Source organism: Crocodylus siamensis, chromosome 8 (assembly GCF_052110815.1).
Source record: "Crocodylus siamensis isolate JL-2025a chromosome 8, ASM5211081v1, whole genome shotgun sequence".
Lineage (NCBI taxonomy): Eukaryota > Metazoa > Chordata > Crocodylia > Crocodylidae > Crocodylus > Crocodylus siamensis.
In genome coordinates this window covers 7,012,391-7,037,264 of record NC_143402.1, presented here as the reverse complement: position 1 = coordinate 7,037,264, position 24,874 = coordinate 7,012,391, and the positions used below count along the sequence as shown (strand labels likewise).

General features: G+C 41.9%; 1 long non-coding RNA gene across 1 annotated transcript in view; it reads left to right on the top strand.

Annotated features, from left to right (window-relative positions):
- The window catches only part of LOC149858037 (uncharacterized), a 221,423-nt gene extending 207,923 nt beyond the window's left edge, over window positions 1–13,500 (top strand). The window contains exon 5 of the long non-coding RNA XR_016444023.1: window positions 13,377–13,500. This is a non-coding gene — a long non-coding RNA (uncharacterized LOC149858037). The remainder of the gene's footprint in view (window positions 1–13,376) is intronic.
- The last annotated feature ends 11,374 nt before the right edge of the window (window positions 13,501–24,874 follow it).

The following is a 24,874-nucleotide window of genomic DNA, read 5'->3' as shown; positions in this document are numbered from 1 at the left end:
TGCAGCTACCGCGTATGAGTTATTATGTGGCCTTTACATAATGGCCAAAGTTCACAAAAATTTCACCAGCCATTTCTAGTGTATGTCAAGTACTTTCCAGTGCTTGTGGTACAAAGATTAGTTGTTACTGTTCGTGGCTTTTTAGTTATCTTTTTCACAGTGTTTCTGAATGACAGGAAATTACAACGAGTAAATGAATTACAACACTTAGTGCTAACATTTGATTGTGGCATTTCAATGGATGAATTGTGGTCTAAAATCCTGCCTTTTATTATGAAGGGGAAAAGAATTTGAGGGAGAAAAGTCTCTGTTCAAACATAATCTCACACAAAACTACACAAAATTGTCCACCTTCTGCCTCTCTCTCAGACGCACATTGCTACAGCAGAGCAGAACTGGAATGGAAGGAGTGAAGAAAGCATTAGTTTTGGAGATGTGCTCTGTTCATCACACCATGAATTGGCTCAATTTATTAACTGGGAAGCAGCCCACTAGATACACTTTCTTAAAGGAGAACTTGTGTACCCCCATGTACTTTCTCGTTGGATCTGGCTCTCCTTGAGCCACCTTGTCCTCTGCACTAGGATGGCTTTGGGGATCTTCTGTTCGCTTTGAATGATACTTCTTCCCAGTGCCATAGCAAGGGAGTTTGGTGCCCGGAGCAAAGCCTAGAGTGGCACGCCACCCTTACCCTGTGCATGGATCCGGGGGGGGGGGCACATGCCCCGCTATGCTTGCCCAGGAGTGCATGCAGCAATGGGAACTGCCAACAGGCACTGTCCCCCCATCCCTTCCCCCAAACAAGCCACTCTCAGCTCCGTCCCATGCCCCAGCCCACCTGGACAGTACCTGTTGCCCCCCCTTTGCTTTAGCACACACGGCGGTCACCCTGCTGCCCCCCGCCCCTTGCTATAGCACTGCTTCTTCCTTCACCTTGGTAACTCCAGATATTAAAAGCTGGATTTTGTACATTGCCTGTTGAATAATTATATTAGCCTCTATAGAGAACAGGAATATTCAAGACAATGGGGGTTCATTCATTTTTTTCCTATTCATTAATATTTGTGGCAGGATAGGGGCATAGGTCCCATCGGTACAACTCTCCCATGCAGATTCAAAAATTGTGGACATTAAAATGGAAATCTTGGATGGAAACATCCCAGCTGTAAGAAAAAGAATAGTGATTTAGTTTAAGGACTTGCTAGAATCAGAACACGTATTGACTGGTTGGTCTGGTTTTTTTTAACCAAAAATATTTGTTGAAGGTTTATGAATTTCGACTGGCAAAATTACAACTAATGAAGTAAAAATCAGTAGAACAAATGGCAAGTTTATCATGGTTTTCATTTTGCTTTCTTTACCTGTTTTTAGTGGAATGGGTATGTTAAAAGTGTGAAAAGATAACATCTTATGAGCCTGTTAAACAATCCATTAAGGAAGGACATACAGGTTTTTTTCTGGTGGTTTCCTGAGACCTTGAAATCAAAACTTAACCTGTTTACTCTTATTAAATTGAGACAACCTATGAGGAAGGTTATGAAATCTCCCTTATGAAGAAGGAAGCACTGAGGTTTTTGAGATGCTGAAAACAAGGAATAATACTTTCAGTGCTGTTAGTAGCTGCTTTTGTTGCTATTCTGTGCTCAGTTTGATGACTTCCCAGTAGAAGAAAATAATGTATCTAAAGAAAAATAAGAAATAAATATTCCCTCAACTTCTTTTCCAAGGCAAGTTGTCAAAAGCTTTTGTGTAGTTAAACCTAAATTTTCTGAAAGCACTACTGAATGCTTTTATCTAGGGGAAATTAGTAGTATTTGTAAAGACTGTAGCTGCATCTTTTAGGATACTGTAAAGCAAAAATGGTTTCTTCATGCAAATACTTTATTCCCTTGCAAATCTGTGCTGGATTTTTATGTTGTTAAGGCTTAGACATGAAGGGAATGGAAATAATTTGGGGATTTTTTAAAGTCTCTTTTGTGCACCTGAATCCTGGTGCGATTTGGAAACCTTTATGTTTCCTGTTGTGTTTTATTTTGGGATGCTCCAATTAAGACGAGGAGCCTATTCTTCTAGGTGCCATAGGTATATGTTGTGAGAGCTGGTGCATGCCCTAGAGAGTTTACCTTCTACATAGAAAAGACAGGTAAAGTGAGAAGGGCAACAGAAGTTGAATTAATAACCTAAAAGTGAAAGGCTCTGTCCTTAGGTAGCTGTGAATTCCCTGATTCATATTATTCCTCAGATGTATATATACTTTGACGGACTGTGTGCAGAATCAAATAAAAGTTAAGATCACATCTGTACACTTGTGGTTTCTCTTGGGAAAGCAGTGACTCTCGCAGGAGAACAGTGCATGGCAGCCTGTTGGAATAGTCACTTCCCAGAGACTTCAGCAAATGCCAAATCACTCTGAATTTATCCCAAATCACTCTGAATTTATATACAATCAATTTCAGATCAGGTGTTGGTCAGCCAGCTGTAATTACAATGAATCAGGTGGGAAAAATGGGTGGAATGGGTGAAAGTCCAAGCTTGGTAATGAGAAGCCAAGGGTTTGAGCCCATGGTGGTAGTAGAAGGGTTCAAAGGAAAGCAACTCAGGATGCTAAGATACTTAAGCATTCTTCAAATCTTGTTTTCCTAACTGGTTTCCTAAGGGTGAGACACTCCCTTTGAAAATAGGTGTATATTTTCTGTGATGTAGTCATTAGAACCTCTTACCAAGCTGAGATTTGTATTTGCTTAACACATGTTGTCAGAAGCTTTATTTTGATGAATGAAAGGAAAATTGACCACTACAGTGTTAACACTTGAAAAAAGAGACACTTTTTTTTTAATGGTAAACGTTACAAATAACTCTCAATCCCTCCATGATTTATTTTTAATAATGTGAGAAACAGCTCTAGTCGCTAAAATAAACTCATCAATGTCTCAGCTTCTGCTGAAGTTGGGAATTCAAGCCACCATTCTCAGCATGTAGGAGGTAAAAATCTGTCATTCAATCTGGAAGCCGTAGGAATATGTTTCCTCTCTTCATATTGATTCATGTTCTGCTTTGTGCCAGTGCTGCAATGTGGACAATTTCCTTTGACGAGGATTGAGAAACCACCTTTTTTACAATCCCAGTGAGAACTAGGACTCAGGGTAGATCCTAGCCTGGCATTCTTAGTGCTATGAAAGATGTGTGGTGGACTATTCCCCAGGCACCAATCCTCCACCCTGCTCCTCCTCCTGTCTAGGCTCTGCTCTTCACTGAAAGCTGTGGAGAGGATATGCATGTAAGGATTTAAACTATGTTGATCCCCACAGCATAAGCCTGATGAGCGAAAAAGCCCTTAAAGAGAGAAAAGGATTTACAATCACACACTAAAAATAAAATTTGATTGGCAATTAGTGATGGAAAGGACAACAATAATACTCAGTATTATTTATTGTGATCAAAATAATCAGTCGGTATCCAGTAAATTCACTCATCACTGACTCACTTGAGATTATGGAGGGTGGTTCTCCTAGAGGAGCCAGTGACAAGTAATTGGTAGAAGACAAAGAAGGAGGTTTGAAAAATAGCTTAACAGCTATTTTTGGAGTGTTTCACTTCTCTTCCTCATTAGATATAGAGGAAAGACATAAAATTGTCCAACGTAAGACAATCGTGGGGTAAAAGTTAAAGATATACCGCATTCAATGAAGGATGATTTTTTTTTTTTAAAAGGAGGGGCCAAAGAAGATGGCTTTTCAGTTATGGGAAAATGTCTGAAATCTAAATCAGCAATTTCCTGTCCTCTCTACAAACCACAACCTATCACTAAGCCGGGCACAGCACTTGCATTCAAATGCATGGAAATTTTGCACAAAGATTTTATGGCAGGCTGTGGTAAGATGAGAGGAGAGATTTCTCATTATTTGAGAAAATGTTTTCACAGCTCTCGCGCATAATTACAACTTCAAAATTTCCTCCCGTTGCTGTCCTCTTTTAAGGCTAGAACTCAAGGTATGTTTTTATCACTCTCTTTAAAGGTAATGCAAAATTGTAGTGCTTTGCTGCTTCAGTGAAAAGGAATCTAGGCTGCAAACACCTGCTTTCCTTTTTATTGGCCTTCAGTAGGCATTCAGGGCTATTCAGATGCTACAGTGTTTGCATAATGTATTCTGTAATAGTTTTCATTTCAGCAAAATAGTACCTATTCTGGAAGGTCACAAGCAAGTGGAAAGTCCTGATTGACACTACTCTGGTAGTAGGCAGCAAGCATTGCTCTACTTTACAGGACTGTGTGTGAAAAAGCTATTTGAAACTTCACATGATCTACTGAATACAAATTGTCTCTCTATAACTTCCTTTACCTATGATGTGCCAAGACTTTTGGTGCTCCCCAGTCCCTGACCTCACCCCAAGTATAAAAAATGCTAGTCCTCATGGGTCAACTCCATTCACAGGATGGGATGGAGAATTCTATTTTGAGCTTGCAAGGTGCATCCTTGTGACACTGCCTCCCAATGTTAACATGTTCGTCTTACATATAGCCTAGGGGGGACAGAAATTATACATAAACTGGTATAAGTGATTGGTAACCAATTCAAAACTGTAACCCAACAGAAGTTCAGTGCCCATGGACTGCTTTCAAAATAGCTGAAACTGGTTTAAGGTAAACCCGGATGGATGTAGTATCAGACTGAACTGATTTAGGTTAAATCAGTTTATTGAATTTCTGTCCCAGTTCCCCTCTAGATTCAAGTTAACTCACAGTCCCCCAGCATCCCAGGATGCTTTGCACCTCTCCCACACAACCACCAATTACAGGGTGGGTGGGATAGCCTTGGTCCAAGGGGTCTGCTGCAGCCAGCAGGGAGGCATACTTTAGCACTCCCCAGCTTCTGCCCTGGGCCACTGCAGGCATGTGGCTGCATTTCCAAAATCAAAAATGAATGTCTGTTCACTTGCTTATCAGTTCAATCTACACAGCTTCGACTAATCTGCAAAGATTGAATGAACTTAGTCTCAAGCTTTTTGACTGTTTGTACTTAGCCTTAAAGTAGAGGAGTGGATGTTAGTGTCACCTGGTCCCCTGGTACAGGAGAAACTGAGCCCCAGTTTGGGTCACTGGGCCTGCATATTGCTGCCAGGTTTTCAGAAGCTTTAAGTGACAGTTCTTCTTCTCATGTCTCTACACCACAGTTAACCATTTTTTTTTAAATTCATACTTGTGCTCTTTTATTGTACTTTGCAAGATCTTTCATCGTACATGTATATTGTATCGTACTGCAATGCCTTCAAGCAGTGGGCATTGCAGCAGGTCTTGCATAGTCTGAGGTTCTGTGCCACAGGCACAGATGACTGAACCCATGACCTAGTCCCACTTCTTCATTAGTCCCTTGGACCGTCCAACTCTGGTGCATAAGTAGTTGAGACATTTTCACCTTTGCCATGGTTCATCAGCCCCAAGTGGTAAGGACTTGGCTGCTGGAACGTACATTTTTTCACTGTCAGGTATTTTTTCCAGCTGTCATTCCATGTCTGTAGTTATGTCTCCTCCTTGGGTGTGGCATTGTGGGGGTGGGTGCTATGGGATGGTCGTACAGCGGGTATCTCACATCTTCAGTTTGTCTCGATCCTTCTATCCTGCCAGCTGTAGCCAAAGCATTCATGTTGCAACCACTGTCAGGTAGTACCTGGTAATACCTGCACATTCTGCTAACACTTCAAACCACAATTTTGCACATTTACACTAATAAGTTGTCTCCATGAGATGGATGTCTCTGGAGCTTTAGTTCCTTGGCCACTGAAGGGTGTGTATGCCTTCCACTGAATAGTAGTTCTGCTTCACAAGTTTCTTTAATTAGTGTGATACAGACCTCTCGTGAGCTAAACTATGCTCCCTAAAGCACGATTTAGGTGCTTTGGTAGTTTGGCAGGAGGAATGATCGTTGGGATTAGGGATCAGATCCCAGTGCACATTTAAGTGAACATCTAGAAGCTCCCTGTTGTTTGTTCACTCTTTCCCAGGGAATCTTGCCTTGAGCCTGGTGGCTAGGGTGCTCTCCTGGAAGGTGGTAGTTCCCTGGGGCAGAGGAGAGAGTTGAACTTCAATCTCTCACATGCTCTAACTATACACTTATTGTACAGAAGAGAGGCCTTCCTATATCCTCTCTTGGGAACTGTGTTTTAGGAGGACTCAGTCTCTGCCCTTTGGAAGAAAGGGTGTAGGCTTAAAGTCTGAGATTCAGTCAGAGTTTGAATTACACATCAACTCTCGGTGGGGGGTCTGCAAAAAAAATTGGCGGGGGTCAGGGCTGTGTGCATGGGTCCTTGCATACTGCAGGGCTGGGGCCAGCGGTGGTGGCAGCGGGAAGGAGCTACCAGTGCTGCCTCCTGGGCTGCTTGGACAGGCATGTGGTGGGCCAAGGGCTGTGCGTGGTAGCACATGGGCTTTGGGCTGTTGTGCGTGTTGGGGGTTATCTCCTATGGGGGGCTCAGCTCCCCCCATAATTCCAACCGTGGATCCAGTCCTTGTCCTTGGTGTTGTTATATTGGCAAGCTATAGGAAGCTGCATATTGAGCAAGGTGGCTTAAGCATCTGCCTTCCAGTGTACAAGCTGTTTCGATGCCCAGTCTATGGTACTGAACTCTCTCCCAATGCCTAACAATGGGTTCCAGATCCTATTTGGGATGTGGCACCTAATAATGGTCCTTCCCTGCCTCTGAGATGAGCCTTGGGTGTAAAGGCAGAGAAGCACCTCTCGCCTATGCGCTTTGGCTTTGCTTGCACCATATTCCAGCTTAGAGATGCATCTGGAAGGAAGAAAGCTTTGATTTTCAGTGGGCTCCAATAAGCAGTCTGCTTAGCTTCTGAACATGCCCTTTACTGCTTGGCCAAAATATGGTTGGAATAGCAATATCTTGCAAGAAGAGTTTGGCAGTAAATAACTACCTGCTGGGTACAAGGAGGAAGCAGGACCAGAGTTACAACTCAGACTCAGAATAATGGCTTTGAAACACAGCAACTCCTAGGCCTATTCCAAAGCTGAGGTGTCCCGGACCATCTCACCCCTGAAACCACCATATAGCCTATACATGCCTTGTGCTCCCTAGATGGCGGTGCCTGAGCTGCAATATGCGGATCTAGATTTCCCAGACATTGGTGTTGCTCAAATCCAGGGCAGGGGTCTGGCTTCTGCAGCAGAACACAGTCTGGTAGCAAATAGAGAGTTGATACGTTGTCCAAGAAGGCTACAAGAAATGTGTAATGCTGTTTTCTCTTTGCAATTTCTTCGGGAGGCAGATTTGACTGAGTGCTTTTTTTGACCTCTGCAAGTTTCTGATTTTCCTCAACATGCTCTTTTTCTGCAGAGTATGACTTCACGCGCAGGAAGTTTTAAGTTGTGAGGTCATTTGTTTTCAACAAACGCTGGGGGGTTTTTCTGGGGGGGGGGGGGTCATTCCGCCAACCCCTGACACAAAGGTACCCCGCATGTCAATTTTCTCCAACTATAGTTGCAAGGACGGTTTTACCTACAGGGAGAAGGCCAGGAACACTTGTATTGCCACTGCCTCTGCTATGCTTAGTCTGTAAATTAAAAGAGAGGGATCAACAACCCTGTGGACTGATGTCTATCACCTTTCAGGAGTAGTTAAAAATTAATTTAAAGGGGAGAAACCCCCCCCCCCCCACCAGAGGCAGAGTCCGTTGCCCTCCCTTTCTGAACCCTTTCTATTGTAAGTGTGGAGCTGGGGCTTTCGCTATCTTTCTGTGTTATGGCATATAAAAGTTATGCCAGCTCCACAGAGACAGATGCGTATGTCTGACCTACTCGTCTGTGCACATTATATGGGCTCTGTGCCCACCCTCTTCTGACCTTGAATTTTGTTACATCTGCCAACTAAAGACCTTGGCTTTTTGCTTGAAGCTGTAAAGACTTGTGCATTGCTTCGGGATTGATCCCCTTCTTATTCGGGCTACAGCTGATCAATAATGGCACTTTCAACTAGTGTGAGGGTTGATCGGGATCAGGAACAGATCCTTTCCTGGTCTCTCTCTCCCCTGCCACTACTAACACACCCCAAACAAACCGCTCCCGCCCTCTCTTTCTTCTCTTTTGGATGGCTGATTGAACAGGACGCTGCTGAGTCCTTTGTGCATGGTTACAGCTGCAAGAGGCACAGTCACAGCCGTAAGTGGGTTTGGGGGCAACTGAGGCACAGTGTATAGCAAGCCATCCTAGTTCGCTGGTGTTAGCTTTGTTCAGGCTGTTTTGGCTGGAGGAGTTAGATTCCCTTCACTGGGACTGGAGTGAATGGAGCTTGTGAGAGGAAGAGTCCAGTCTCTTGACCCCTCGGATATTTGTAGCTCTTTCCTCTGAATTGGGCAATAGCCTATCTTTAGTCAGAAGGAGATTGCACAGGTTAGAAAGAAGCCTTGGGCTGTGGCCTACGTTAGACCAGAGGATAGATGAGGTCTTGTTTCTGTAATGGAAGGAGAGATGCTGGTAGGAACTCAAGGCAGCCATTGCTTCTTAGCCTTTCACAGCTGCAAAGACAGGTTACCCCTTGGGGTTCTCTGGTTTTGAAGTTATAAGTTGCATAAAGGTGGCTAAAACTGGCCCCATCCTCTCTGACCCTCTGCTGTTCACGAGAGAGTTATACGCAAGCTCAGCCGGCGAGAGATGAAAACCAGAACAGTGCCAATTCTGTGCTGACATCCGAGGGCAGGATTTGACTCTGTGCATCGTGAAGCAGCAGCGCAGTGGCTGGATGCCTCAGATTACGTGTCAGGGAGACAGCGGAGGGACTGTGGCCGGATCCGATTTGCAACACCCTTGCAAAGGGAACGGCCCAGGTAACCAGATGATGAATGTGGAACAGACAGACTTCAGACCTCCACATGCAAATTTGTTGTCTCCCCTTCCGTTTGGAAACCACCAGCATATCGCATTCGAAATGCCCCAAAGCACCCTCGCAGCTACTTGGCTCTTAGCAAGCATAGAGCCAGTTTCTTAAGCCTTGCAACTTCCTGCCAGCATATTGTGGAATTATGAGATATATCGGCTTCACAAGGCATTTGTGTGCTTTCCTAGCCAGGCGTATGCTTCAGAGGCGACAGCTGGTGCAAGACAGAAGCACTTGCTAAAACATATATATATATATATATATATATGATGAGGGCCAAAAGGAGAGGACCAAAGGAAGCAGTGAGACCCCTGTTTTCCCATTCAGTTTTCTGACTTGGTGCTTCTGGGGTGGGAGCAGGCAGGGAAGGAGCGAGCAGTGCAAAATGGGCTTATGAGCAGCAGCCGGAGAATGGAGGGTGCAGATTGCAGCGTGTGAAATGTGTTAGCTGCCTAAGAGCTTGTTTAATACCTCCTGGATGGGAGTCTGTAGCAAAGTGGATTTTTATTTGTCGTTTATTTATCAAATAAATTCTTAACTATGCAGCCAGATGGATTGTTTCGATCCTCATCATAAAATAAAAGGAAGAATTCAGCAATCTCCATTAAAAGTGAGTTAACTCAGTGCATTCTCAGCTGTGTGCTAACGTGGCTAATGAAGGGAAATATTGCAAACGTCCGAGGGCAGGCAAATGAATTTTGAGCTCTATTGAAAAGCTGCATCACCTCAAAGACAGAGATAATTCCCCATTGTTATGGGAATAATATATAAAAGCACATTGATATTATTTTAGATAGGGTTAGCAGATGCATCCTGCTGCAGCCTGAGTTTTATGCAAATGGGAAATGGAATAAAAGGGCTTTCTAACAATACCGATTTTTGTCAAAAAGTTGCTTAGTTCTTTCAAACCTTTTTCCCATGCTTCTTAGACAGCCTGGACACTGTATGGATGAAAAAATCTGGGGCTAAAAATTCAGTTTCTCTGAATGAAAATATGCTTCCTCTAGGATGGACGGCAAGGGCTTCAAAATGCATTTATTCATGAAATTGGGGCCTACTTACATCATTAAGCTCTGTGCATTTAACACTAAGATGTACAAGACACCCCCAATTTTTATAGCAGATACTTACTGTCATTCTTATGTTAATGAAATGTTTGCACAGCTGCTGAAGTGGGCACAGGAAGATTAAAATCTGCTGTCACTTTGGTAAGAAGAACCTAAGGGAGATCAACACATCTGGTCTAGGGGAAAAATAAGTCTGTCAAAACAATTATTTCACATCATTTACAGCAGCTTGGAAGGAGGGTGGGGAGGAGAAAAGGAGATTTATTAACCTTTAAAATGGTCATAAATTCATTAATGTATTGTACCTGCCAATTCTCCACTTCACTTCATGATGAATGACACTGGCAGTCAGATCTCATCTCAGTCTCCTATTTGCTTTTGTGTTCTCTCTTGCTGAGGTTAGGCCCTGGAAAAGACAAAGTCAATGATATAGCACTTGGAAACCCAAACTGGTTCCCATCCTAGAAAGCAAATTGCATTTAGAGTTTACAGGCTATTCTTATACAGTGGAGGGCAATGTGATAACTTGCATTACTCACTTTTATCTTGTGATTCACAGTCTGGGAATAAGGAAGATCAGAAATGAGCCTTGTGTATGTAAAATGATAAGCCTGACATTTGGGCATTAAGCATCAGTACAGAGGTGACCAACGAAAGGCAGCATGCCATGTTTGTATGATACTGCACAGGGCTGTAGAAGAATGGCCTGGTAAACCCTCAATCAAGTGTTTTCCTGAATGCTGAACCATTCTTCTTGAAGAGTGCTGTCTGCAGCATATGAGGGGCCATCACTATTAATCATAGACCCCATTCATTGCAGACCTGTCCCTTGTCTAATCATTTATACTAAGACTAATTGAATAGTGCTTTGCATTTTGCACTAGTATAAGTAATCAGCAAAAGGGACGGGTTAGTTGTCAGCAAGATGCACATTGCACTTTCTGGGGTGAGTGTGTGTTGCTGGAAGAGACAAGTCTATTGGATTTTTTTCAGCTCTCTTTGTAATCCCAGCTTCTCTTCCTACCTCCACATTGGGGAAGGGGCGGGGAGGCAGTCAGTGCCCTGCTGAGGTTCCATGGAGGCCTGTCATTCACTTCATGTAGGAGCAGCGGTGGTAGAAATGAACTGGCCCACTTAAAAATTAATAAAATGGCAGATGAGGGAGAAAGAAAGACTGATGAAAGCCAACCAGCAATCAGGCCTGGGGGGAAAAAAATATATTCAGGAGAAGGAGGTAAGCATCTAGGCAATTAAATCAGTGCAGAAGAATGTCTCCAAGAAGTGAGGAGGATATGAACAGGTGTTAGGCTGGGATTTGCAAAAGCATACAAAGGAATTAGGACCTCAAAGCCACTGCCTTTTAATGGGATTTGGCCACTGAAATCACATGGGTCCCTTTTAAAAATCCCGGTCTACATCCAAGCAAAGAGAGGCCAATCTAATTAACACAGCTGGCAGAATCTCTGGCAGCATAACCAGGGGATGACAAGAAAGTGCAAGGACCACTGGCCTGTGACAAACTCCCTGATGATTTCTCTGCTGTAAAAATGAAATGAAGGAAAAGGAAATGGGAGAGTGACAAAGAGTCTTTACGGGTACCACTCTGGTGATTCCAGCTGTCAAACTAGCCAGAGGAAGGCAGGCTTTCTGAGGCATGCGTTTAAGACTGGGAAAAGCTGCTGTTTGTTCTTACTGCCTAGACTTATCTTGGATGTTTGTCACTAAGAGCATCCCCTAATGAACCCAAACTGCCTTTTAGAACAAATATGGGTGCATGGCAGTCCATCACGTTGTAACCATGACATTGGAAATGCTCTGAGTTATACTTACGATAAAGTCAGCGGTCCTTGTGTAGGTCACGATGTCTGCTAGCTTGTTGTTTATACTGGCGCTTGAACGTCACTTGTGGAGTTTTTAGTCGATTAGCCCAAGAGATCATTATAAAAAGCACTAATGCTTCATCTGCAGTTCTGTCACCTGGGAAGGGTGATGACATACAGAGGGATGTGTTGGTTGTTTAACTACAAGGCAGTTTTGCAAATGAAGGAAGAATGAGTTGTCTTCTAATGCACTTATGAGTCCATGAAAACCATTTTTGCATGGACATTGACTGTTATCATTTACTAGCATTTGCTAATTTTTTTCATGCGTGTTCATAGCCATGGTACTTCTTTAGACAATAGAAATAGCTGCCTAACACATTTTAAATAAGGAAGCCTTATTCACTGTTTTACCAGTAGGGAAACTGAGGCAACATGATGATTAAGTCAAAATGTTCAATCCCAGTTACCTGCAGTTAGGTTCCTAAATCATACACCTCTTATCAGACCACGGATTCTGCTGCATGGCTTTGAAGATATAAGATTTGTTTTAGGTCACTAAGTGTTAAGAGTTTGGAGTACATGGCTCAGCTACCCTCATGGATAAAGCTTTTGGCAAACTCCAGATCTCGTAAATCCCAGTCTTTACCACCACCATCATACTGGGAAACCCAAGTGCCTAACCTGAGACTATAGTTTCTGCTACAGGGCCAGGTGTCAAAGACTTCTTAGCTCAACCAGACTTTAGCAAAGCCTACAGATGGGAATAAAGACATCTATTATATTTAGAAAGAGTACATTTCATGCATCTAAAGACTGAATTTGGCTCATAACTTGTGTCTCACTAGGAACTAAACAGGCATTATGCAAAATTTTTCCCTACAGATATACACAACAAATTCTGCTTCTGATCATTTACTCTCTCTCAATCTCTGCCAAATTATGTCACCTCCATGAGAGATGAATTCATAGAAGAAGAGCAGAATATGAGAGCCATGCATATCCCCAGAGCAAGTTACACATTGCCCACTTCAAACAACAGCAACAAAAAAAATCTGATCATGCTCTTTTTATTGGGTATTATAAACAGGCTATGAATTCACCTTTCCCTGTCAGTTTTAGTTACCCACTTTCAAATGTCACCAGCATCTACTGCAAGAACATGAGCTGCCTTGGGGATATGAGAGGATAATATTTTCTATTTGGCATTCATCTGTGACCCTTGAAATACCTAGGGTGAAATCCTGGTCTCAATGAAGTTGAAGGCAAAACTCCATCTTAAATGCAAGGATTAATTTAAGGAAAGATTTATTCTCTCATTCCCTATGTTTTAACTCAGAATGTTATCAGTAAGATAGATGGTATAGTATGTTTTGCATATAGGTAGGCGGCCTGGTTTGCTCTCAGGTGCCACGCTAACAAGCCTCACACTACTAACACCAGAGATATTACTCATACCAAGTACAGGCAGAATAGCACATTTTGAATAAAACCTCTGATTGCATGTATGTTTTACATGATGGGCATGTGGATGGTCTTTGTGCAGTCAAGAGAAGATCCTAACGTGTCTTGTCTTCAGATACACATGTTGCATATCTTTTTTTTCCAGGACTAAAATAACCTGGGATACGCAGAAAGAATTTCAACTAAATGAAGCCTCTGTGATTTTGTACTCCTAGAAGAGCATTTACACTGAACGATGGACATAAAAATTCTGCTCCAGAGAAATTTTCTATAATGCATATTTAATTTTTTTTTCAATGAGCTAGCTTCCAATATCATAAAATGAAACAAATGTTCATCAAGTGCTCTTATACCCTAGACTTTGTTTGGTAATTGTTCTATTAGAAATCAGGTTTGTCATTTCTGCACTTGTCATATTATTGGATTCATTTAAAACTTTACTAATGTAATTAATCATGTCAGAGGGAAATATAGACTTATAGCATTTGACTATGATATGTATGAGACTTGCAGGTCCACGCTTGAAATAAACTTCTCCAAAAAGTTGTGCAAGAAAAAAAGTATAGCAGTTTGGCTATCTGCTCCCTTTTGTGAAAAGGTGAATAAATCTCAGTCCTTCCTGATGTGGTTTTATCTGTTTTGTCATTTCTCCAAGTCAAGTGATCACTGACTCATATGAAGGTGGGAGAGTAATGTTCAGAGTCAGAAATAATTTGTCCAGAAAAAAAATCACTGGAGAAATGTTTGAGGCTAAAACAGTCGAGTGATAGACAATAAAAGCTCTTTTCTGACTATGTTCACGTTGGCATTGTCTGGGTATGCCTCCACTGGCTTCAATGGGATTGTGTCTAACATACCATAGCATAAGTGACAGGAGACTCAGGACTTAAAGTCCTATTCCACAATCAACTGAAGCTAATAGGAAGATTGTTGCTGACTTCAGTTGGCCTTGGAGCAGGGCTAAAATGACTCCATTGCCCTGGGTCATTCAGAATTTTATAACAATGTGGGGAGAACAGGTATTGAAGCAAATAAATGGTAATGTTTCTAAAGGTGGAAGTGTGTGCCACTCTTTCTAAAAATCAGCCCCTGTAAGATGACATGGTTTAGGTAGTCAGAAGTGGAAGCTGTTTCCCTACTCCAAATCATTAGCCATTGGGGAAATCTTCATTTGGGGGCTAATCCTGGTAGGGAGTGGATATAGGAAAGTACAAGAAAACTTGTCAGTGGGTGTAGGAACTGCGAACTGTCTGAATGTGGTCATCTAGTTCCTCTGAACACTTCAGGGACACCTTGCGTAGCTTTGTGAGAAAGGGCAATGGGGATCTATAAGACCCAGCAAAAGACCTAGCGCACAACCTTATGTGTCACTTATTGGTGCTTGTGGCACGAAGAAGGTGTTTGCCAGGGCTGGGGGATGTCTCTGGGCACGGAGTTGCTACCAGGTAAAAAGTAAGTGCCTATGACTTGTATTCACATCAAGTTCCTGATTAAAATCCTATTTGAATGGACAAGAGTTTCTACTGTGCTCAATGGACTATAAAAGGCACCAAGAGAATGAATATATATTTGTTTCACAACTTAGTCCATAATGTATTTTTATTGGCGTTACTGTTTTGAATGAAAAATTCATTCTTGCATGGTTCATATTACAATACTGCACGTTAATTAACTGTGTTTTATTTTATTGCCATATTCATATCTTTGTTCACTGAATTAAAAAAGGATCCCTTCCATAGGAGCCTGGAATGGCATCATTCTGCAACACGGACAGCTCTGATAAAGAACCTGTTTCTTTGTGCTGATGTTGCTGGCTTCAGAGCAGCTTCCTGCCACATCAGCATATCCAGGTACCGAGACTGAAAATCTTTAAAATTTGATTTAGAAGGGGAAAATCCCCTTTGTTTCTGGAAAGGGCTTATATCATTTAGTGCAAGATTAAATATAGGTCCCTGAATTTGTGAGAGTGGGGTAGCAGGCACAAAAAAAATAGATTGGGGGTGCTCCTGTTCACCCTTTAATATTAATATTCTTGCCACCCGCAATGATGGGCCTTTCTTTCCTCCAATCCCCTGGCTTGAGAGATGGAGTCAATCCTTGATCTTCCACTGGAAATTATTCTGAGGACCAGGGACTCAGACAGCCATGTATCAGATAAGATGATGGCCATCGCAATTGTGAGTAGCACTGTCTTGACAAACACCAGGCTGTGAAACCAAGAAGAGGAAGATGCATTTTTGTGGTACTGGTTCATAGTTTCATAGTTTCTAGGGTCAGAAGGGACCTGAACAGATCATCAAGTCTGACCCCCTGCCCTGGGCAGGAATGAATGTTGGGTTCATAATACCCCAGCCAGATATCTATTCTACCTCCTCTTGAAGACCCCCAAGGTAGGGGAGAATACAATAATCCAAACATCTGAAAACAGTCTTTATGCCATTTAATGTTTTTCATACCATATCATTGAGTAGGGCCAAAAGCAGATTAAAATTATTGGTAATAGGAGGTGAACAGGAGGATTATATCCTATTTTAAAAACCAATGCCTGTCCCTACCTGCCCCTCATCAAGGCCCGCCTATCCTAGTTCTTCTTAAAACTCATAATTCTCAGAAGTCTTATGTTTTGACCATCGTCTCTCTATCATACATTGGGTCTGGCTTCTGGTGCTTTGGAAACTAGGTAGGATACTTATAAACAGGTGGTATGGTGTGTTTGTTCAGATTTAATTTGGAGACTCAGACATTTTAGTTGATCTTTCCCATTACCTAAACTTAAGCCAGAATCATGTGAGAGTAGCACATTTTTCCAAGAGATGTTTCGAAACATGTGTTGCTTTTTTAAAAAGATGCCTGCTGCCAGCTGATAGGTAGCCCTGTTTGCTTAATTTTACACATACCATGCTGTTAGTCTTAAATATCTGCATTCATCTCTGTCAAGAACTCAGGCTAGTACTGACATTCTAATCTAGCTCATTAAAGAAGTTGATTAGCATTTATTTAATTGGATAACTGAGAAAGTAAAAACCAATTTAAGCTTAATTATTCGTGGTGCGCAGGAAGCTGAACAATATTAGTCGCGGAGTTGGACGTGAATGACAGATTTTTAAAAATGTCATTTATCCAGGGAATTGGGTTTTATTTAAAGCTAAAATTACACAAAGAAATTTAATAGCTTTAAATTATTATTTTGAAAAGACAAGGAATTCTATAAAACACGGTCAGTATTTGTCATCGCGACATTGGCTTGGTTTACACTGCTCACAGCAATAGCAATTCACCTAGGATAAGGCAAATTAAACAGGTTTTCGATGAACAACTTTTCAAATACACGCTGCTGTCAGCCTCTCAGCTCAGCAAACATGCACACAGTGACCAAGGGGCAATAACCTCGGTCACAGCAGTGACTGCAGCATAGTACAGAGTAGCCAGCTTTAACACAGCTAGCTCAGGTACCAGTAATGCTCCAGCTGTGGCATTGTGAAGCTCAGAAAACAGGGAGAAGTCCAAATATAGCTGAGCGCACGTTACTTAATATGACTTGGAGATACTTCTCCTGCAAAAAGCTATAACTCTGCTATGAAACAATTGCACCTAGCATGTATTTTACTGCTTGAATGCGTGGATGCTTGCATTTTAAGTGCAGTTAATGCATGCCAAAATATCGTGTGGGACAAGGCCTATAGTTTGGCTCCTCTCTAGTAGACCTGTCCGTGGTCCTTTAAGAACCGCTTGATTCTTGTTAGTGTTGGGGCCCTGTTTCGCTCCACTTCACTTATGTTATAATACATGGAAGGATTGGATTACAATTGGCCTTGATTTCTCATGAGAAGACTTTTGATTTAAAGGTTTTGTATGAATGGAATTAGCCTTCTTCACATCCCCGGCTCTTCAATCAGCTATTCAAGAACGGCCATAATTAGAATTGGTTTGAATCCTTCCCACGTCCGCGAACCAGTTCTTCTCGGTCAGGGATTAGGAGGCCACACGGTTTTCACTTGCGTCAAGACAGTCCTGTCAGTTCTAGCTCTAGTTCAGCTATATGAAGTCTGTAACAATCCAGTGGTGTTGATGTACCACAGCTGTCCTAATGCAGGATTTGATGGAACGAGGAACCCTATGGATGCTTATGCCAACCCAAAAGCCAATCCTTTCAGGCTGCCAGAAACCTAAGCCAGTGGTTCTCAAACTCTTTTTACTCAAGGCACCTCTCAGAAGATGCCAGCTCTTAATTTTCTCTGTTTTTTTTTTACTACAGAGAAATAATAGATAGTTCTTCTTTTGCAAACAACTCTGGAAGACCACAGCAGGTCACAGTGTTTTCAACACTACAGGTTCTTATTTGAAATCTCTGACTTTATCTTATGAATCATGTTGTCATGTTTAACAGTGCTAACATTGTCTGGGAGCCTGGAAAGGTCCTCAAGACACCCCAGGGTGCTGTGGCACCCTAACTGAGAATCACTGGCCTAAGGCAAAAGAGCTAAGGTGAACTGAATGCTGTAGGATTAGTACAGTTTTAGCACATAGAAACTTCCCCCAAGACCACATCAGGGTCGGGATCCAGGAAAGCCAGTATTTTAGAAGTGGTGGTGTTTGAAGTAAGGCCCTGTCTTTACAAGCCAGCTATAAAAGGGACATGCACATGTGCACACACACATATGTATAGCATAAAAACATCTTCAGTGCTAAGTAAACAATTGAGCATGTTACCTGTCAGTGACTTAGGGATGTTTCTCATACAGACGATTGATGTTATGCATTAAGTCATTACCACCTACTCTTGAGAGAGCATTTAGTGCCCCATTGCAGAGCCCATGGATCATTTGCAAGACAGATCTGAACAGCCCTGTCAAAGGAAGACATTCTCTTAGTGTCAGGCAGATTCTTTGCTGTGGTTCTGAAGTGTATATTCGTTAGGAAGGAAGGTAACTAATCTTTTCTCCAGTGCTCCCCTTAAAATATCTGGAGGTCCACCTCATTATCTTTTGCCCTGAGAACTACCAGAAATTTGACCACAGTTAAGTTGCTGGGTTACTTAAGAAGGATACAGCAAAACATCTGATCTTTCCATTTCAGTTTTTAGTTGCCAGAGCCATATTTTTGGAGGCAGGCTATAGGAGGAGGGGTGGGGAAAGTAATACCTTTTCTAACCCGAATAGAAGATGACCCTGCTTATAAGATGACCCTCCCATAATTAGATTCTATATATGGAAAATATATACATTTGTTACAGTTTTCCAGGTATAAAAAATAATTATTGGAGGTTTGCCTTGAATTTGTCCCCCTCCCACTGTTATAGCAGGGAAAATAATTTTGAGGGATTAGGTAGCCCTTTGCTCTCTGTTTCTCCTGGTAGCCTCTTCCCCCTCCCCTGACTTTTGACCCTGCTCTCCCTGAGTGCGTGGAAGAAAATTTGGAAACAATAATCTTAAAATTAAACATGGTTGTAGCAATTTACTGAAGTACTGCCCATAGACTTAGTTCATCCCCAATTGATGCTTATCGCTGTTTTTTGAAACTGCTGCAAGTTTTGAACAGGTGTTTCATACACACAATTTTGAGCAGCACTTTGGCAATCTAGTATAAGCTATATTTTGTTTCAAGATTCCAGATTCAGATGGGAAAAGCTGAATAGTAGGGCTGTGGAAAATTTTGATGCCTGTATTGTTTCAACACTGTTTCAACTCATTTTGTGGTCAAAACAGCAAAATCTAAATTAAACAAAGGCCGTTGAACTAACCTCAAAACAAGGCTAACTAGTCAAAATGTTTCAAAAGTCAAAATATTTCGACCATGGTGCTGGGGATTGGAAGTCAGTCCAGCTGGGCTGCTTTCCCATCTCCGGCACAAGATCTAACAGGGGCAGGCAGGGAGCCCAGCCCCTCTATCCCCTGTGCTAGATCACACCCAGGGTACAGAGGCAGTTTAGCTGGGTTTCCTCACCATCTCCCATGCTAGATCTCATGGGGGCAGGAAAGCAGCCCAGCTGGGCTGCCTCGCCATCACTCATGCTAGATCACTGCCTTCCCATCCCCTGCGCTAGGCCATGGTCTAGCAGAATGTTCAAAATAGCATCAAAACAGCCTCACTGTTTTGACGAAGTGAAACAGTGAGGCTGTTTCCCCTCAAAATTATTTTTGATACAAAACATTGCTCCATCCAGACACTGAAACTGAAGTTGGAATGGAACAGTGCCATTTCGCACAGCCCTGCTGAATAGTCAGGTTCCAAATTTGACTGACCAGAGCTCAGTTGTCAAGTCTGTGTGGCTCTACGAACAGGCAAGTATCCTCCCTCCACTCTTGGACTCTGGATATTCCCCAAATCCAGCAGCATTCCTATGTGCAAGAAACCTGAGGGTTCATATACACCCAGTCTTAGAATCACAGAATCATAGAAAATTAGGGTTGGGAGGGACCTCAGGAGGCCACATCTAGTCCAACTCTCAGCTCAAAGCAGGACCATGCCCAACTAGATCATCCCAGCAAGGGCTTTGTTCAGCTAAGCCTTAAAAACGTCCAAGGATGGAGATTCCACCACCTCTCTAGGTAACCTGTTCTATTATTCCACCACCTGCCTTGTCAGAGAGTTTTTCTTAATATCCAGCCTAACCTTCCTTGCTGCAATGTGAGGGGGGATTAAGTTGATCTCAGTCTGAAGCTGAGTCATACCCAGTTGCCCTGTGCCTCATCTGCACATAAATTTTTGGACAGTCCCGGGACTTGTGACACGAACACCTGGCTCCAGTCATGGGGGTTAACTTGCACATGGATCCTTTTTGGGGGGTATGTGGCATATGCAAACTTACTCAGCAGCGTTGAGCTGTGGCATCACTGTGGAGGGTGGAGGCCACACTAGCCATATGTGCCGGGCTGGCTGACCCCTGCGAGTTTCCCCAAATTCAGGGAGCTGGAATGTACACTTTTGCACAACTTTTGCACAGTTTTGTGGCAATGGGACACTGTTTTCTTTCTTCCCGTAGGCTTCATCCTCAGTCTTTTGACTAGAAGCAAGTGAAATTAGGAGGCATCTGAACCCCAGGGTCTCTGGGCCCTGGGCTTGCATGTAGGATGCCTGTCAGAGAGTTGGGGGGTATCTGAAACTCCAGATTGATGGGTCTGGGAAGGAGGATGCTTGCCCAGTGATAGAGCCATGTAGACTTAAATGACTGAACTCTGCTTAGTCAAAATTTGGAACTTAACTATTGGGCTTTGCCCAATAGAATTCAGAACTTGTTCAGCCCTCAAAACCAAATAAAAAAAAAATAGAAGGTTCTTATCAGCATTTTTGGCACCAGGGAAGCTTTCTCTGGCTTCTTTGAATGCTGGCCTGCTATTGCAGTACCTATGTGTTTTATAGTAATGCTTAGTGTTGGCTGCATTTAAATCAACTTCATAGTGGGTCTCCATTGCTGAGCACATTGTGCTTTTGGAAGCAGTTTAATGATAAACAATGTATTTAATGAGCTTTCTTTGTATGCAATTATAAGATGAGCAGCTCTTTTATATATGCCAATTGGGGGAAAACACCTTGTTTTGAAATTTAGTAAATATGGCATATGTTATCATAACATATCTATATTGTGATATAACAATATATTATTAACAGCAGTAACTCCTACATCTGAAATAATATACTGCATATGCCATGGTGTCACAGAAAACAGGGAGGGGTGTCAGTACTACTATAGAGTGGCATATCTCCATTTACATCAGTGCGTTACATCAGAGCAGTTATCAGCTGAGGAGCTGCCCTATCAGCTCTCCCATTATCTTTAAATGAATTCCCCTCAAATTAGCAAAGGCACTGATCCGAATGAACTCACCAGATTTCCTCTAGGTTATTCCCCTGATGAAATCCCACAAATCAAAAGATTTTGACATCAAAAGATGTTCAAATTTGGTGACAAAGTAATATCACAGGCTATCTTAAGAAATATCCTGCTCTTGGCAATACCAGCATAAATCCAACAAGTGATTTACTTTAGATTGACAGTAGTGCAAGTGAGAAAAGAATTTGGTTTATTGTATGCCAGTGTTCATCCTTGGGGAAAAAAGAAAACAATTCTGTGAAAGTTATAAGCAACTCCAATTAGAGGCTTATACTTAATGTTGCTCTCCCAACATTATCTGCAACATCATTATCATAATGCTTGGAAAACAGCATGGAATAAGCCATCTGTGCCTAGCATGGCAATTCTGTGTGTCAGTGTACAGCTAACTTCTTTGCCTTCATGCAGCTATTGGATCAAATTTCTTTTTAAAAGCAACTTCTTGATACAACGTATGTTGGCACCATCAAGCAGGAGGGTCACCTTGGAACGGTTTTTCTTTGTTAATGGGGCTGCAGTTCTGCTACCTTTGATGTATGAAGGGGAAAAAGCTACAAGAATTCACTGGTGTAGAAAGTGAATTTACATGTGTACCGTTGATTTATAAACTGAATAACTTTTTCTCCTGAAACATTCAAAGGTACAAGTCCCCATTGTATAATCTAATGGAGAAAACCCAACCCTTTCATTGTAGGAACCAAAGAGCAGTTGTATAATTTCCAGCCTGAAGAACCTTTCTAACAGGTTTGGTAAATGATCTGAACTTATAATGCGGAGTATCTACCTTAAAATTAAAGGGAGGAAAAACAAATTGCCTAACATTTATTTAAGGGACAAAAAACCAGAACTTGAATCCCCAGGAAAACAGTGTACAAGGGCCATTCTGAACATACTGAATAAGAAAATGTCACATTATTAGCAAACCTTGCATTTTGGGTTCAGGCAGGTTATTAAACTGGATTATTAGATTCAATCTGCAATCTGAATGGCACAGAAGGTGTGGAGGAAAGGACTGTGCCAACTACTTATGTTCGCTGTTGCTGTGACAACAGGATTTGAGAAAGGTCTGATTAAGAAGAAAAACAATACTAAAATTCTGCTGGGTGTCTTAAACCCAAACAATTACACAATGAGGGCACAATAATGCCCCGTATTAATGAAAATATATTGAGCAAATATTAAATTAATATCTGTTTCCAGCATGTAAGAAAATATGAACAACAGCAGTGACTAGCTAAAATTAAATTCAGTATAGCTTTGGGTTTTGTTAATTTAAGTAAATTGTGAAATGTACCTCTTGGTGTGTATTTTAATTTAATTTATTATGAAAAATGTCTTTGAAATGCCTCTACATGGACATCAACTTCCAGGCAAGTACTATTTAGGTACATAGTGACAAGTCACTGTGCTTCTCATTGTGGATTGTGGGGAGCTCTAATTAGAAGAAAGGTATAGAAAAGTGTTTTTTTCCCTATAGCTGGGGGTCTCAGTGTTTCAGCCGATGGTCTTTTGCCAGTCGTTTCAGTATTTCAGCCAAGTCTAGTAGGGCTGTGCAAAATTTTGACAGCCATTTCATTTTGACACTGTTTTGACTCATTTCAAGATCAAAACAGCAAAATTGAAATGAAACAAAGGTCATCAAAATAGCCTCGAAACAAAACGAGGTTAGTCTAAACATTTTGCTGGGGATGGGAAGTCTCAAGATCTGGCAGGGGGTGGGGGCTAGATCACTCATGGGATGTGGAAGCATGCTAGATCCCCATGCTAGATCATGCGAGGGGTGGGAAGGCAGCCCAGTTGGGCTGCCTTTCCACCCCCCACGTGATCTAGTGTGGCGGGGAATGATGGTGAGGCAGCCCAGCTGGGCTGACTTCCCAGCCCCATGGTCCAGCAAAATGGTTGAAACAGGGCCAGAACAGCCTCACTGTTTCAACAAAGAGAAATAGTGAAACTGTTTTGACTCAAAATTATATTCGATACAAAACACTGTTCTGTCCAGACTTTGAAACTGAAGTTGAAACAGAACAGTGCTGTTTTGCACAGCCCTAATGTCTAGCTATGTTGTGACTCCTCCCTTTGATGTGTAGACAGAGCTTTCTGTGATCTGCAGTTCTAGGAGCTCAGGATCATGACTATCACATGAAGAATGACTGAAGTTTACTGGTCATGTGCCCATGTTTTGTGGTAGGACATGTAGCCCAGTTGAGTTAGAGTAGCTTCAGCCCACTGGGAACTGGGTGTTTTCAGCTTTATCGCAATGCTTGCTAGGATCCCCATCTATCTCCCTCTTTCTCTTCATCAACTTCAAGAGCAAGCAGGGGATGAGTACTTTTGTAAATCTGCTTCTTCTTTAGGTGCCTAAATGGTAGTAGAGCAAGTTCCAAATCTGGTCTATGACCATTTTACCTGTACATACATGGTTTATGTTTTTATTCTAGTCTCCCCAGATGACCCATTCTAATTACTTACCAGCTGTTTAAGTCCATCTATCTTTCTAGCAAACTAGCCATTTTTTAACCATCAACTTTAGCCTGGCCTCTGTAGTACAATTATCTATCATCACAGCATCTGAGTACATCTGATAGGTTGGTACAAATAATGGAAAGGGCTATTATTTCCTCTAAATGAATCGGTTTGCTAAAGCCAAATTAGGGTGGGAATCTGCAAGTTGTGAAGTCGAGGGCAAAGGCAGGCAATTATTTTTATTTGAACTAAACACATTTGCTGAACAGGAGATGTTCTGACTGCCTGGAAAATGGTGTGTGTGTGTGTGTGTGGGGGGGGGAGATAGCAAAAGAAGTAGGGTATGATAGAAGAATATTAATTTTTAAATCTGCCACTTAAAATGTGTCCACTGAGCTGGAATCCAATCAAGTGAGCCTAGTAGTATGTATCTTTAATTATACTCTAATTAGGCCCATGAGTTTCAGCTGAGAGAAGGTTTGGATTCCTTTTAAATGAAGAATAACAGCAACAAAGGCTATTTTTTTATAGGTTCTCATAGCCTTAATTACAATCTCAAACACCCCAAGCATTTTTTGGTAGGCCAATTATATAGAAGCATGCCACAGCTAGGTTAATGTTCTACAGTGGCCCACAATATGATGCTATTTCTTTCTGGAGCTGTATGTTTTTAAAGCAATTTGGAGCACAGGGAGCTGGCTGGAATGTAGGTTTCAGATCTAACAACTGGTGTCACTGAACATTTCAGATCTTCACATGGGAAACGTTTTTCTATTGATGCACAAGCAAACCTGAAGTAACAGGGACAGCAAAGGGAAAAATAAGAATGAACAAGAAGAAACTGAGTTACTTTTCATGACAGCTTTACATACTCAGCACGCACTCCCTTTGGGACTTAAGGGGAGCTTTTCTATAGAAATACTAACTGCCAAAACACAGCATCTAGTGTGTTTGCTTCCTCCCAAAAGACAGTATTTTGCAACGATTATCATTTTTAACATGACATTCAAGTTATTCATACTTTGGTGGATTAATTTCATAGGATCAGATATGATATGCCTGCATATGCACAAACATTGAGATGTTTCTGAATCAAGTGGACTTGCCTCTGGGAGTTAGTAACTTGCCTATTTATCAGATATGTGCTTTATGTATGTTAAGCCAGTCACTTAGAAGTTATTACATTAAATGCTTAAAAACTGTTGCTCTAATAAAAGATATCGGATTTACCCAGAGAACCTTGTCTGCCAAAAAACAGGTAAAGGTGAAGTTCATGCGAGTTATTTTGTTCCGTTTGTTTCATGCAATCTTATCAAATATTTTGATGCTACTTGCTGCTTTGTTGACCT